The sequence below is a fragment of the Microcaecilia unicolor genome, chromosome 8 (assembly GCF_901765095.1).
Source record: "Microcaecilia unicolor chromosome 8, aMicUni1.1, whole genome shotgun sequence".
Classification (NCBI taxonomy): domain Eukaryota; kingdom Metazoa; phylum Chordata; class Amphibia; order Gymnophiona; family Siphonopidae; genus Microcaecilia; species Microcaecilia unicolor.
The window spans coordinates 99,784,675-99,800,714 of NC_044038.1; the positions used below are offsets into that span (position 1 = coordinate 99,784,675).

General features: G+C 44.4%; 1 pseudogene; it reads left to right on the forward strand.

The window, feature by feature from the left end:
• The window catches only part of LOC115476806, a 638,208-nt pseudogene that overhangs the window by 164,498 nt on the left and 457,670 nt on the right, over nucleotides 1-16,040 (forward strand).

Sequence of the window (16,040 nt, forward strand, 5' to 3'; positions counted from 1 at the left end):
TGGCAGATGAAGTTCAATGTTGACAAGTGCAAAGTGATGCATGTGGGTAAGAGGAACCCGAATTATAGCTACGTCTTGCAAGGTTCCGCGTTAGGAGTTACGGATCAAGAAAGGGATCTGGGTGTCGTCGTCGATGATACGCTGAAACCTTCTGCTCAGTGTGCTGCTGCGGCTAGGAAAGCGAATAGAATGTTGGGTGTTATTAAGAAGGGTATGGAGTCCAGGTGTGCGGATGTTATAATGCCGTTGTATCGCTCCATGGTGCGACCGCACCTGGAGTATTGTGTTCAGTACTGGTCTCCGTATCTCAAAAAAGATATAGTAGAATTGGAAAAGGTACAGCGAAGGGCGACGAAAATGATAGTGGGGATGGGACGACTTTCCTACGAAGAGAGGCTGAGAAGGCTAGGGCTTTTCAGCTTGGAGAAGAGACGGCTGAGGGGAGATATGATAGAAGTGTATAAAATAATGAGTGGAATGGATCGGGTGGATGTGAAGCGACTGTTCACGCTATCCAAAAATACTAGGACTAGAGGGCATGAGTTGAAGCTACAGTGTGGTAAATTTAAAACGAATCGGAGAAAATTTTTCTTCACCCAACGTGTAATTAGACTCTGGAATTCATTGCCGGAGAACGTGGTACGGGCGGTTAGCTTGACGGAGTTTAAAAAGGGGTTAGATAGATTCCTAAAGGACAAGTCCATAGACCGCTATTAAATGGACTGGAAAAATTCCTCATTTTTAGGTATAACTTGTCTGGAATGTTTTTACGTTTGGGGAGCGTGCCAGGTGCCCTTGACCTGGATTGGCCACTGTCGGTGACAGGATGCTGGGCTAGATGGACCTTTGGTCTTTCCCAGTATGGCACTACTTATGTACTTATGTACTTATGTACTCTTTTGTCCCTTATAACTTTCTTAATGTCCCATGGCTTAGAGCCATTAAGTGCTATTAAAACCCCCTTGCTTTTGGTGTTGTCAGTATTGGATGCAAAATAGATAATAGGATAACCTCTATGTTGACATAATCTCTCATATTTTGGTTGTAGGTGGGGTTTCTTGTATTAATGCAATATCTATGTGGAGCCTAAGTAGCTCCCGAAACAGCAGCTGCCTCTTTCTGGGAATGTTAAGTCCTCTCACATTCAAAATTAACCAGTTTATTTCTGTCATCTTGAGATAGTTTGTGTACCCTGCTTCTCTTTACTCGTTAGTATCTTCTTTTCCCAGTCCTGACCTTGGGTCCCCCGCCCATTTTGTATATACTTAATGTAGTGTCTTCTCACCCCTTGCCTACCCTTCACCCCTGACCTTCTTCCCTCTCCCTTCCCCTTCTGTTTGTGGCACCCCTTGTTTAACCATTGAGTGCCTAATGATGGAGGAAGGAGCATGTATCCCGCTTACAACTCATCCCACAGAAACATCTTATTTCCAACGCTTCTGAACAACTTCTCAAACGTGGAAAACCAAGTCCACAAATTAACTTCTTGCCAGGCTTCTCTCTCTTAAGGCGCTCTTGCTCTTATTGTCGCATTTAATAATTCTCAGGTGATCCAAACTCCTGATTGTTGCCTTTGGAGCCTGCGTGGGCCCTTTCCCATTCTTTGCCATTTCGGTGGAGGAGCTCGTGGTGCACTTTTCTTCCCCAGTCCGGCCTCCACTTGTTCTTGTCCTAGATTGGTTTCTTGGCAGACCTCTCTCGCTTCCGCCAATGATTTCACTTGATACATTTTCCCCTCTTTATAGAAAGCTAGGGCGAAAGGGTGCCGCCAGCGGTATTGGATTTTGAGCTCTCTCAGATGTCTTGTAAAAGTTCTTAGTTCTCCTCTCCGTTTTAAGGTCGCTGCGGCCAAATCCTGGTAGATTTCAATTGTGTATGAGTCCCAAGTAAAGCCAGGATTTTGGTGTTCTGTTCTCAATATCCGCTCTTTAAATTTAAAGCTGGTGAAGCAAGCTATTATGTCCTTAGCTTTATTATTTCATGCTGGGCCCAGCGCTCTGTGTGCCCTTTCTATCTGAACAGTCTCGCTTAGCACGTTTTCACCATTTATTGATAATAGTTCACTGACCAGTTTTTGGATCACCTGCTCGCTATCTTGGTATGTTGAAGTTTCTGGGAGACCCCGAAATCGCAGGTTGTTGCGGCGGCCTCGGTTTTCCAGGTCCTCTATCTTATCAAGGAGGCCTTGGCGGTCGTCGCGCAATTCCTCGACATGCTGGTGCAGTGTCTCCAGTGTTTCACTGTGCTCTTCCACATGCAATTCCATCTGTTCTAGTTTATTGCCCAGCTCGTGGATTTCTCCCCGTAGATCCGAACCTAATGTTGCCACCTCAGTTCGGAGCGCTTTGAGATCGGAGCTGATCTGTTGTAGCCACGTTTGTAGACTTGCGGGGAGCTCCTCTTCAGGTCCTTCTAATGTTTGTGGCGCCGCCTGAAGTTCCATCTCTGCCATTTCTTTGGTCTTATGAGCCTCCACCATTTTGTTTTCTCTGTGCGGCTCTCCTCCAGGGAAGGCAAAGCGAGAGAAATCTACGGTCGCTATCTTTCTGTTCTTCTCCGCTATGGTCCGAGTCGAGCCTGTTGACATCTGTTCGCAGTTCTCGCTCGTTTTATCACGCTGGACTTGCTTTTATTACGATTTGTTTCTGTGGGAGAGCGGGAGCTCTTTCAGCAAGTGACCATGCTGTCTGGTGACGTCACTTCCTCCCACAGAGGGTAATTTTATAACAGGTTACCTAAGTTTTGAGGCTAAGTGGACACCTATATGGGGCTATTTTATAAAGATGCATAGATGTCTATCTAGTCAGTGGTTTATTAACCACTAACTGCTATGGACATTGGCATTGAAAATTGGGTCTGACCAGACTGAAGATAACTGTCAGTACGTATGCGGGTTGTGGCAAATATTGAGCCAGGACCTGCAAAGATACTTATATGGGTCCCAGCTGCATATTATCCAGGACCCACTTAGGTGGAGACCACACATCCACTCTCTTCTCCCCTCCAAGCACCATCTGAACCCCTATCTCATGTTCATCATAAGAATCCCCTTTCCTCCCCCATCACTATCTAAACCCCTTTCATGCCTCTCCCCTTCCAACTACCCTCAGAACCTCTTGTCCACCCTGCCACAAAACCCAGGAGCCACATCTGGGCCTACCTACCCTCTTAAATTGCTTTGAATATTGATCCCTATGTGTTTTGATAAAACAGCATTACAAAAGCAGCCAAAATTGCAGCCAAAATGCTAATGTATAGATTTACACCAGCTCAATAGCATGTGTAAATATATGCAGCTGAGGTACATTCATGTTTTATAACTTCACTTTGTGGCTCCATCCATACTCTGCCTGAAATCCTCCCCCAAACATGCTTACATGTGGGTCGCATAAATGCTGTGCCTTCTTGTCACTGCGTATATACACACACAGTCCCAAAAAAAGAGAATCAGAACATCACTAGATAGTTTTGTTCTTGCATATTTTTCTGTGAGTTTTGAAAATCCCTTTAACAGATGGGTGCAAAACTTGCTATTGTTTTTGCAGACAGAGAGACAATGGCAGACTTTTTCCTTTCTTTGGCCCCTTAAAATTCATGGAAGTAGATATTCAGCCAGCATTGATGAGTGGATTTTTAATCTGCTGCCAGTGTTATTCCTGGATATTCAATGCTAGATCATGTCCAGGCATCAGTGACTTGCTGGGTTTAATTGTGATATTCAGCACCTAACCACATAAGTGACACTGCATAAACATGACTGATGTTTATGTGGTCCAACTTTACTATTACAGTTAGGCAGTTAAGTGCTGAATATTGGCACTACCACATAAGTGCCAACTATGCCCCCAGACCACCCACAAAATAGCTGATTTTAAGTTTAGCCAGTTAAGTGCTGCTGAATCAGGTTGCTCCGAACAAGCAGTTGCCAATAGCTGTTTCTGGCCAATTAAATCACTTTGAATATCAACCACCATATGACTGAACAAACACCCAATCCATCTTCCCACATTCTTCCACCTGTTACCCCCCCCCCCCTGCTTACCTCTGTGCTTTTTGTCTACCTTAAGCGTTTTTATATCCCGTCATGGGTGTTGTCAGCCTTCTCTGTAGGCTTTTCATGTGGTTCCTATCAGCTTTCCAGTAAAGCATTTCCTCAGTTTCCTTGAACATCACACACAGCATCATCTTTGCATAGGTATCACAGCTTACAGACAACACAGCTTGTAATTGCTTTGGTAAACGATCATCTCTTGTAATTTGTTGCAGTAATCTTCAGAAGTTGCATAGAAACAGAGAAAATGACAACAGATAAATTCTAATTCTTTTCTACTTACTACTGATTGTCTATTTTCACAATTCTACAGCCTAATGAGAAGGTTTTAATCAACAGCTGCAAGAAGGTCTTCTCTTGCAGTCCTGGTGGTGCTGTGGTGTTGAACGATTACAGCTGTGCCAGCGATGAGAAGTGTGAGATCAGAGACGGTATAATGGGATGCATCAACAAAGGTAAAGAGAGGGGTGATTAGCTAGGACCACTTGAAAGAGGTGGGAAAGATGAATGATGAGGACAGCCTTGAGGAAATAATTATTAAATACATCAACTAATGGTCATTCATTTAATTCAGGCCACAAATGAAGAAGAGGGGGTGGTCCATATCTCAATAATAAAATGAGAGAAAGCAAGGAAAAAATGTCAGTAAAGTTTACAGGTGGAAAGGAAGCAGTTTAAAAAAAAACTTATGCCTGGATGGTAGAGACGCTCGCATCATTCTTCTATAAGAATGCCAAAGAGACGAGGGAGGGTGCCTGCCCGAGCACCGCAGACCCCCACCCGATTGCCTTCAGACCCTATGGACCGGTTTGTGGGTGTCCTGGGACAGAGTACACCAGTCGGGAGCGGACCCCTAGAAAACGCTGGCAGAGGACAGGAGACTTCGGCGTCTTCGGGGTTTAATGTTTCTCTGAGCCCCGACCAACGAACCCCACCCCCATAGCCCCAGCTGTTTAGCTCACCCCTTGATGGATCGATGGGGAACACGCTGAGGTGCGATGAACCCACGATGGCGGCTCTTACACAACCCGAGGGAGAACCCAGAGACATTTTTTTGCCGTCTGAGGTGAGCGACACTGCTAAAGTTTCTGTGGGGCAACAAGTTATGGAGCTAGAGAAGGGGCCAGAGTGTTTTGAAACTATGCCTCTTAAAATAATGGAGAAACCAACGGAGGTAACATTGAATTCCTTATGGGATTTAATATCCCAATTTATGATGTCTTCTACCCAGAAAATAAACCTTATTGGAGAGAAAATATCTAAATTAGATCAAAACTTATTAAAATCAGAATTAGAGGTTAAATCATTGAATGAAAAAATAGAAGTTGTTGAAAAAAAAGTCAAGGACATGGGTAATTTACAATCAGCAATGATAAAAGATATTACCAACTTAAGGAGGAAAACAGAAATATATGAAAATTATATGAGAAATAATAATATAAGACTTATAAACTTTCCTAAAATTAAAATGATAAAGCCGACAGATATGATTAAGAGATACCTCCAAGAAATTTTAGAGATTCCTGAATCTAATTTACCTCCATTTAATCAGGTTTACTATGTTCCTCAAAATAATTTACCTCAAAAAAATAGAGACTCTTTGGACTTAACAGCATTTCTGGAGACTTCTGAAATAGAACAGGTACAACCTGCAACGGTTGCTTTAACACCGGATAAACAGTGGCTTTTTCGTTTGTTTTTCAAGAACAGAGATAAATCATTTCTGGGAATGAAAATTAATATGTTTCCTGATGTTGCAAAAGAAACCCAGAAGGGCCGGAAACAATTTTTGTTACTAAAACCTGCAGTTCTCCAGTTAGGAATTTTTCATTTGAGGTTTCCATGTAAATGTATCATACAATACGAATCATCTAAATATGTCTTTATGGACCCTCCTCAATTGTCATCCTTCATAACAGCTAAAAGAGCTGGAAGTTCAAGTTAAATTTAATTTCTCTGTCCCCTCCAGGTGCAACACAACCTATAATATATTCTCTTTATCTTTATTATTTTTGCCTGTCTATGTGAAAATCTTGGATTCGCATTATTGTGGACTTGAGTGTTGAAAATTGTTCATATATACATTTCGTAATGGCTGTTTAGTCAATTTGATAATTGTATTAACACTTTCCTGATCAAGTGTGTAACCTTGAAAATGTTGGAAAAATTGAAAAAAAAACCCCAAAACTTAATACACAGTAACACACTAAATGACTGCAGGTAAAGACCTGCACGGTACATCTAGTCTGCCCAAAAAGGTGGCCAGAGTTGCACCTGCCACTCTGTGTGGGCCCTAGTCACCCATACTTAAAAGTTGATTGTTAAGTCTCCACCATGCCAACCATATAGGCAGCCAATCATGATGGGGATGATATGTGGTTTCAACCAAAACTCCAAGTATTGTTGACAGTATACAACTTACTAGTCAATATTTCTTCCCCTCCCCCTTGAGCTGCATAACACCCTCACTTGCAGCAAGTGATAATAAAGTGATCTACAACACTGGAATTGCTGAAGCTTCAACTTTCTTTTGCCATTTACGGAACACAGACCATAGAAGTCTGTCCAGCAGCAGCCTCAGTTTCCCCATGCTGGATTTGGCTAATCTTTTGGGCTCTTAACAGCTCAAGTAGTCAGTGGCTTTTTTATTATTTTGTAATTAATGTCTGCTAGAAGACCAGGGCTCAATCTAACAGGCTCCAGAGGAGACCATTGCTCTTAATGCTGTGGTATGCTATGCTATTATGGTCTTATATCCCACAAAATCCCTAGAAGTTACAGGTTCAGAGCGGGTAACATAGACATTAAAATACATCAAAAACCTAACATCCCATTCTTCATAAAACATAATACAATCTAATCAAAAGTACGTTCACAAAGCTGGTTTTCAATCTCTTCCTTTATCAGGTGGGTACAAAACTTGCAGGTAGGTGGTGGTAAGGCTCCCCACTGAAATGGCTGTGCAGTAAGTAGTTCACTTACCACACGGCCATTTTTCCCCCCAAAATAGCCAGCCTTTTACCTGCTGCGGTAAAAGGGGGCCTCAGCTTGCATCAAAAACACGTGTTGACACTAGCACAGGTCCCTTTTTACCACAGTTTATTAAAAGGACCCCTTAATTTGACACATTATCTCCAATACACTCAGAATAAAATGATGTAAATTCACTTGCACAGGAACTGATAAAAATATATCATCGACATATGAAAACATCCGTTCTCCTGACAGCAATTGACTCAAACACAATGTACTCATAAAGGAGATATTGGTGAGCCTTGAGGGACACCACAAGTGGGAATCCAAAGTTCAGAAAAAACCTCAAATTTTCAGCACTATATATTGTCTAGATTTCAAAAAGCCTTTTAAACATTGTAACACTGTTCCAGTCACCCCAGTTTCTGACAACCTTTACAACAGGATGTTATGATTGACAGTGTCAAAGACCACAGATACATCGAATTGCAAAAGCAACATCTGACCACCTTGACTTAACTGTTCTCTAACACAAGAAATCATTTCTACCAACAGGGTTTCAGTACAAAAAAAAAACTTCTAAAACCATCAGGCTTATTTTCGAAAGAGAAGGATGCCCATCTTTCAACACAAATCTACTACTACTACTATTTAGCATTTCTATAGCGCTACAAGGCATACGCAGCGCTGCACAAACATAGAAGAAAGACAGTCCCTGCTCAGAGCTTACAATCTAATAGACAAAAAATAAATAAAGTAAGCAAATCAAATCAATGTGAACGGGAAGGAAGAGAGGAGGGTAGGTGGAGGCGAGTGGTTACAAGTGGTTACGAGTTAAAAGCAATGTTAAAGAGGTGGGCTTTCAGTCTAGATTTAAAGGTGGCCAAGGATGGGGCAAGACGTAGGGGCTCAGGAAGTTTATTCCAGGCGTAGGGTGCAGCGAGACAGAAGGCGCGAAGTCTGGAGTTGGCAGTAGTGGAGAAGGGAACAGATAAGAAGGATTTATCCATGGAGCAGAGTGCACGGGAAGGGGTGTAGGGAAGGACGAGTGTGGAGAGATACTGGGGAGCAGCAGAGTGAATACATTTATAGGTTAGTAGAAGAAGTTTGAACAGGATGCGAAAACGGATAGGGAGCCAGTGAAGGGTCTTGAGGAGAGGGGTAGTATGAGTAAAGCGACCCTGGCGGAAGATGAGACGGGCAGCAGAGTTTTGAACCGACTGGAGAGGGGAGAGGTGACTTAGTGGGAGGCCAGCAAGAAGCAGATTGCAGTAGTCTAAACGAGAGGTGACAAGGGTGTGGATGAGGGTTTTGGTAGAGTGCTCGGAAAGAAAGGGGCGGATTTTACGGATGTTGTAAAGAAAGAAACGACAGGTTTTGGCGGTCTGCTGGATATGAGCAGAGAAGGAGAGAAGGATGGGCGTCCTTCTCACAGGGTCGCCCAAATCGGTATAATGGAATGCCAATTTTGGGCGTCCCCAACTGCTTTCCGTCACAGGGATGACCAAAGTTCCCGGGGGGCGTGTCGGAGGCGTAGCGAAGGTGGGACTTGGGCGTGCCTAACACATGGGCGTCCTCGACCCATAATGGAAAAAAAGGGCATCCCTGACGAACACTTGGATGACTTTACCTGGTCATTTTTTTCTTACAACCAAGTCACAAAAAGGTGCTCGAACTGACCAGATGACCAACGGAGGGAATTGGGGATGACATCCCCTTACTCCCCCTGTGGTCACTAACCCCCTCCCACCCTAAAAAAAAAAAATTAAAAAATATTTTTTTGCCAGCCTCAAATATCATACCCAGCTTGATGATAGCAGTATATAGGTCCCTGGAGCAGTTTTAGTGGGTGCAGTGCACTTCAGGCAGGCGGACCAAGGCCCATCCCCCCCCCCTATTTTTGGTAAATGTGAGCCCTTCAAAACCCACCAGAAACCCACTGTACCCACATCTAGGTGCCCCTCTTCACCCATAAGGGCTATGGTAGTAGTGTACAGTTGTGGGGAGTGTGTTTTGGGGGGGGGGGGGGGGTTGGGAGGCTCAGCACACAAGCTAAGGGAGCTGTGTACCTGGGAGCTTTTTCTGAAGTACACTGCAGTGCCCACTAGGGTGCCCGGTTGGTGTCCTGGCATGTGAGGGGGACCAGTGCACTACAAATGCTGGCTCCTCCCACGACCAAAGGGCTTGCATTTGGTCGTTTCTGAGATGGGCGTCCTTAGTTTCCATTATCGCCAAAAATCAGAAGCGACCAAGTCTAAGGACGACCATCTCTAAGGACGACCTAAATGTTAAGATTTGTGCATCCCCGACCATATTATCAAAACGAAAGATGGACACCCATCTTGTTTCGATAATATGAGTTTCCTCGCCCCTTTGCCAGGACGTCCTGTGAGGACGTCCTCAGGAAAACTTGGGCGCTCCCTTCGATTATGCCCCTCCATGTTAGGAGAACACTATTAAATTGAAAAGCCACCACAAATTCAATCGTTGTAGTAATAAATGGGGATTCCTTCAACTGGTCTAAAACTTGCTGTCAAGGATAAATCCAGATTAGTTCCTTTCAGTATTGGAATAAGTACTATTTTTCCAAAAGAAGAAGAGAGCCAGCTTCAGGATAGAACAACATTCACCAGTTTCACCAACCAATCAATTATAGTTGAAGGGACATTGGCCAGCAAAACTGCTGGACAAATGTCCAGCAAACAATGAGTGTTAGAAAACTGCTTAACAAAACACTCCATCTCAGAACCTGTAACAACCTGAAAAGATGTCCAGCATCTATCAGCAGGTATACCGTCAGCATCAATCCTCTCTAAAGTATAATCTCTACAATAATTATAATTCTGAAAAGATGTATATATAAAACCAATCTTGCTAGAGAAATAAATTGCAAGATTCTTTGCTGTAGGCTGCATAACTTCAGAGATTGTGTTTGCAGGATTTTTAATAAGAGATATCAATACCAAATAATTTGGTCAAATTAAGTTTATCCAGCCCTACTAAATTTGAATAATATTTCCTTTTTGCCTTTTTACTATTACTACAAATCATTTCTATAGCGCTACCAGTCGTACGCAGCGCTTCACAATTGAACATGAAGAAGAGACAGTCCCTGCTCAAGACAGCTTACAATCTAAATCAGGACAGTCAGACAGGACAAATAAGGGATGAGGGTAGGACAGACAGATAGGACACATGGAGGGGCATAATCGAACGTCGCCGGCCAAATACAGCTACAGCTGGCCGGAACCGTATTATCGAAAAAGATGGCCGGCCATCTTTTTTGTCGATAATATGATTTAGCCAGGCCAAATGCCGTGGAGTTCGCCGGGTTTGAGATGATCGGGTTTGTTTTTCAGCAATAATGGAAAGTTATGTCGGCCATCTCAAACCCCAGCCAAATTCAAGGCATTTGGCCGTGAGAGGAGCCAGCATTTTTAGTGCACTGGCCCCTGACATGCCAGGATACCAACCAGCCACCCTAGGGGTCACTGCGGTGGACTTCAGAAAAGCTCCCAAGTGCATAGCTCCCTTACTTTGGAAGCTGAGCCCACCAACCCCCACCCCCCAAACCCACTACCCACAAATGTACTGCACCCACTAAAATTGCTCCAGGGACCTGCATACAGCCTCTAGGACTTATTGCTGCTGTATAACTGTGGCACACCAGTTCACACCTGAAGACTAATCTCTTTGAAAAAGTCCTTTCTTGGAATAAGCACGTTTACTCACAATTAACTGCAGATCAGAGGTTGTGCCCCACTGGCAAAGAGTCCCCTGGTACTAAGATTAGCAGTAGGTCAGAACAGGCACAATGGTGTACAATGCCCTCTTTCCGCACCATTCAAGGTAAGAACTACGTTCTCTAACTGGCTTACAAAAATGGCCACTACCGCATGGACTACAACAGGAAACAAAACAGAGCACACTCTGACCCAGTTAGCAGGGGGGAAAAGCACCATGGGAGTAGAGCCCAGTACCCTACACCCACCACAATGCATTGCTAATGTGACTCTGCAGGGCACCTAACAAAAAAGGTGTCACACTCACCCGAGAGCCACATTGCAACCAGGGAAAGGCTGTCGGAGGATACAACACATTCTGCTATCATGGATGTGGGTACGGCATTTGAGGCTGGCATACAGGCTGGCAAAAAAGGTTTTTTGTTTTATTTTTTTAGTATGGAAGGGGATTGGTGACCACTGGGGGAGTATGGGGAGGTCATCCCCCATTCCCTCCAGTGGTCAGTTGGGGCACCTTTTTGAGGCTTGGTCGTGAAAATAAAAATACCAAGTAAACCCAGCGAAATACTGCTTAACGCCGCTTTTTTTCCCCATTATCAGCGAAAGCCGGCCATCTGGTAGCCACGCCCATGCCCACCTTTGCTAATCTACCGACACGCCCCCTTGAACTTTCGCCGGCGAACCAACGAGAAAGCGGCAATGCTGTCAAAAATGCCGCTTTCGATTATACCAATTTCACCGCTTTTAAGAAATCGCCGGCCATCTCCCGATTTGTGTCGGAAGATGGCCGGTGATCACTTTCGATTATAAGCTGGACAGGGATAAGGGACTATTGAAGAGAATAAGATAAGATAAAGGTTACGAACAAGTGAAAAGTTAGGAGTCAAAGCAGCATTAAACAGGTGGGCCTTTAGTCCGGATTTGAAGGCGGCCAGAGATGGAGCTTGACGTAGCGGCTCAGGAAGTCTATTCCGGGCATAAGGTGCGGCAAGATAAAAGGAACGGAGTCTGGAGTTAGCGGTGGAGGAGAAGGGCACAGTTAGGAGAGGTTTACCTAGTGAACTGAGTTTCTGGGAAGGAGTGTAGGGAGAGATGAGGGTGGAGAGGTAGTGAGAGGTAGTGAGGGGCTGCAGAGTGAATGCACTTATAGGTCAATAAGAGGAGCTTGAATTGTATACGGAAACGGATAGGGAGCCAATGAAGTGACTTCAGGAGAGGGCTTTTTAATATGAAATGTATATTGTAAAATAATTTCCTCCATTGACTTTTTAAAGCTAGATCAACTGACTTTCTCCAAGCTCATTCTGTTTTCTGACATTCGCGTTTTTGAGATTTTAAAGCTGCAGAATACCACAAGTTCTTAACATCTCCAGATATATGTCTTACATAGCAGGGAAAAACATTATCTAAAGCTGATGAAATACTTTCTAACCAATCAGTACGACATTTATCAAGTTTAGAAAATTCTAGCTGTAAGGGTGAACCCTCTTAATTCCAAAACACTTTGAAATCAATTTTCCTTCTACTAAGAACAGTTTTCTTTTTTTAAATATATTTTTATTGAAGTACAGAAGTACAAAAGATGCACAATACAACTGAAGATAAGCAACAATATACAATTAGGGAAGATCATAGCTGGACACACTTGACCATTGCGTGCCTTGTAAATCCTAAACATCCATCATAGATCAAACAACACTTTCTATGCATGCCCTTTTATAATATCTAAATCCATTCCCTGCATTCTGTGTAAACATAACTATGAACAACATTCCTGGGTGCACTCCTGTTTACCTTCTGGTTTTTATTTTATCCCTCCCAGCAGTCCTTGCCCCCCATTCCCCCCTCCATTCCTGGAGTCTATTGAGGCCCTTTATGTAGTACTTCAAAGAGCTTCCACAAGGAACTATATACCTGTTCATTCTTTTGCCCAGAGGTCTTCATCCTTACTTGTTCCCAACGAGCAATCTGGTTCATCTTTACCAACCATTGGCGCACTGTTGGTGGTTCTTCTGCTATCCAGTTCACTAATATAACTTTCCTAGCTATCATCAGTGCCACACAAACAAAGCGCACCTGAGAGGGTGACAATCCCTGTGTCCCCAGCTCCGTTTCATCTCCCAAAAGCAGTACCTTGTAAGACCATTCAAAAGAAACATCTATCATCCTTTCTATAGCACTTAGCACATTCATCCAAAACTCATGCAAAGCCAAACATTCCAAGAAGGTATGGATAAGAGTATCCTCCCTCTGCTTGCATCTAACACATTTACTATCCTCCCAAAGCCCCATTTTCTTCCCCTTATCCCTTGTTATAAAAGCACCATGCAGTAACTTAAACTGCATTTCTTATAAATTAGCACTTGGCGTCGCCTTGAACGCATCAATAAAGTATGCTGAAAGCTTCTCCACTGTGATCTCTTCTCCTAATTGCTCCCCCCCCCCCCCCCCACCACTTAGCCAGGCTTCCAAAAGAGGACACCTGCCTTTGCTCCCTCCCTATAGCATACCAAACCGCTAGCTTGTTCGCCTCTTTTGGTACTTGACAAAAAATCTTATCCAATTGGGAGAAGGTCAGGCCACCAGTTCTCGCAGAAGTTAATGCGGCACAATAGTGCCTCCACTGCAAGAAAGGCATGAAGTCTGCACGCACCAAATTCCAAACCTCCTACGCCTGCTCAAAAGTGGGGAGAGAGCCCCCTCCAAGCCCCATGAATTGTCCTACGTAGCGGTATCCCCTACGCGCCCATGCTTTAAAACGGGTCACACCCTGTCCCGCTGGAAACTGAGGGTTGTCTACCGCAGTCAGAAAAGGAGAAGGGCCCTCTGCGCCCCCTACACTGCTCCACCAGTCCCAAGCTCGTCGCAGCGGGCGGAGCAAAGGATTCAAACTCTCTCCCCCCCCCCCCCCCCCCCGTTCCAGACTGCAGGAGACTAAAAGCCGCGAATGGCAAAGAACCTGCCTCCCAAATGGAATGCGGTACAAAACTCGACGCCCCCATGTGCATTTCATGAATCCATCTAAGCAGGGATGCCACATTATACAATTGGAGATCTGGCAGATTTAATCCTCCCCTAATTCTAGATTGCACAAGCTTAACAAATCCAATTCTGGCCCTGCGTCCCGCCCATAGGAAAGACCCAATACACCCTTTGTAATAGAATTCATCCCTTCTCGTAATCCATAGAGGCAACATCTGCAAGGGGTAAAGGATCTTTGGCAGCATGACCATTTTAAATAGTGCCACCCTCCCCGGCAGTGAGAGCAATAGCTCTCGCCACCTGTTACACAACACTTTGATGCTACTGAGTTTGTCCTGTATGTTTCGGTGGTATATTTCCTTCAAATCTTTATGTAAATACACTCCTAAATACTTTAGAGTGCCCGACGACCATACCAAAGGGAACGCTGGCATTTACACGGGGAAGATACTGCCAAAGCTTCCGATTTGTCCAGACTGATTCGCAGCCCAGAAAAACACCCAAATTGTGTGAGCAGCGTTATCAAATTAGGAAGCGACGTGGTTGCCTGATCTAAATACATAAGCATGTCATCAGCAAATAGATTTATTTTAAATTCTTGGGACCCCACCTTGATGTCATGCACTTGGCTAGACTGTCTGATCTTTACAGCAAAGGGTTCGAGTGATAGCACAAAAAGCATGGGCAAAAGCGGACATAAGTAATGCCACACTGGGAAAAGACCAAGGGTCCATCGAGCCCAGCATCCTGCCCACGACAGCGGCCAATCCAGGCCAAGGGCACCTGGCAAGCTTCCCAAACATACAAACATTCTATACATGTTATTCCTGGAATTGTGGATTTTTCCCAACTCCATTTAGTAGTGGTTTATGGACTTGTCCTTTAGGAAACCGTCTAACCCCTTTTTAAACTCTGTCAAGCTAACCGCCTTCACCACGTTCTCCGGCAACAAATTCCAGAGTTTAATTATGCGTTGGGTGTAGAAATATTTTCTCCGATTTGTTTTAAATTTACTACAGTGTAGTTTCATCGCATGCCCCCTAGTCCTAGTATTTTTGGAAAGCATGAACAGACGCTTCACATCCACCTGTTCCACTCCACTCATTTTATATACCTCTATCATGTCTCCCCTCAGCCATCTCTTCTCCAAGCTGAAAAGCCCTAGCCTCCTTAGTCTTTCTTCATAGGGAAGTTGTCCCATCCCCGCTATCATTTTAATCGCCCTTCGCTGCACCTTTTCCAATTCTGCCTGGTGCCACGTTCCAGCCTGAAAATTGGAGAAAGCGCTCCATTAATCATTATTTGGGCCATGGGATTACTATATAAAGCTCTTATACCACCCAAAAACGAGGCCATAATCCCAAACTGGGGAAGCACCCAGAACAGGTAATCCCACAGAATCTTGTCAAATGCTTTCTCCGCATCCAGACTAGTGATGATAGCATCTCCTGGCACAGCCCCTAAAACTGTTAAAGCCCGGAGGACATTAGATCACGCATATCTACCCAGCACAAACCCCGCTTGGTCGTCATGTATCAGCGCAGGCAGCACCTTTCCCAATCTGTGGGCCTGAATATTCGCAAAAGGTTTTATGTCCTAGTTGAGAAGCGATATTGGGCGGTACGATCCTAACAGCTCTTCACCCTTCCCAGGTTTGGGGAGCACCACAATATGTGCGTGCGTCAAATTCCTTCCTGCCTCCCCCGCAGCACATAGGTGATGACAATTCTTGAAAGGGAGGACTAATTTTCATGCCCAGAATCTTGTAGGACTCAGGCCCAAGCCCATCAGGCCCTGGTGCCTTTGCCAATTTCAAGCGCTTAATCGCCAGCTCAATCTCAACTCCTGTCATCTGAGCATTCACAGCTTCTCTCTCTGCCTGGGATAGCTGGGGGAGAAACAATCCCTGAAAAAAACGACTCTCTCTGTTCTCTGTCTGTCTCCCCTTTATCATATAATGCCTTATAAAATTTCACAAACTCCAGTTGTATCTTGTAAATGGGACTGCTGCACCAGTAAGGGGAGGAAGGAAGTCTCCTCCCCAGGATTAATCCGGTCCCCACAAATCTCCACCAGCAGATACCTTCAAATATTCTTTTCTTTTTATTTTGTTTCCAAGTTACAAACAAAAGCTTCAGTCCAGCCCTGGGTTAGGACTGCCCCAGGCAGGGTTGTGCTGCCCCTCACCCAGCAATCCCCAGTCTCTGCCCTTTCTTGAGGGCTGCAATAGTCCCCTTTGAAAATACTTCCTTTTCAAAGTACGTATCACAAGCAGTGCTGGCCTTTCAGCA